Here is a 1,053-nt window from a genome sequence, read left to right as displayed (position 1 = left end):
ATCATCATTGTGCTGCTGGTGGTTCAGTGGCTCTGAAAGGCCTGGACAGCCTCTGATCAACACTGAGCTCTTAACAGCTGGGAGCAGAGAGGGAGGACACATATGCAAACACACAGAGTCAGTCACATGGAGTCATCATGTTTCCCCCTGAACACTGACGGGTTTCTGTCTATATATCCATATATCTATATATCTATATAGCTTCTCTTTTTACAGTATCCTGACTTTTACTGTTCATATTCTATGAAAGACATTATTTTTATTTAATCATACTATTTTTAAATTTCTAAATTAGAATTAGATGTTTAAACACTGCATATCAATGTAATGCAAGAATTACATTTTTGCCATTAGTGGGGGAAATATGTGGGAAAATATTGCTGATGTTCATCTATTGCATCTTCTGAAACTAATAATCAAGGATCAAGTAGTCACACAGTTATTGGTAGAAAAATAATTTATTTTTTTCCAGTTATATCATGTATAAATTACAGGTCTTTCAACAGGATCTTGGGAAGATTCTGCTTTTTTTTATGGGGATATTTATGATCTACTTTGTGATTTATGTCCAGCAAAATGCTGAGTTTATATCTGAGAGATGTGCTTTAAGAGGTACACATTTACATTTTAGATTATTTTTTAGGGTCTGCAGCAAATAGTTAAACACTGAAACGTTTTCATTTCCTAATCTTTTTCAAAAATATTAACAACCAGCTGCTAAATGTAATTTAAGGAAAGCATTCCCAATAAATTATATTTTTATTATATTGGCAGAGATTATTTTTGATTTTACACAGAGTGCAGGTGGGGATGTGTGTTGAACGTTTTTTTCAGTGAACTGAAGAAACATATCTCATCAATTTGTCAATTAGATTGGCAGTTGTCCCATCAGGCTGGAAGGTGGCCACAGTCTCACCAATTTCTAAATCAGGAGACAAAACAAATATTTTAAACTATCGCCCCATCAGCATTCTCCCTGTTGTATCTAAGGTCGCAGAAAAGTGGATTTCCAAACTGTTAAACGAACACCTCAGCAGAGGCCGCTCTCTCCTG

This window comes from Cyprinodon variegatus, unplaced genomic scaffold (genome assembly GCF_000732505.1).
Source record: "Cyprinodon variegatus isolate N-32 unplaced genomic scaffold, C_variegatus-1.0 Scaffold112, whole genome shotgun sequence".
Classification (NCBI taxonomy): domain Eukaryota; kingdom Metazoa; phylum Chordata; class Actinopteri; order Cyprinodontiformes; family Cyprinodontidae; genus Cyprinodon; species Cyprinodon variegatus.
Note: the sequence above shows the minus strand (reverse complement) of the source record.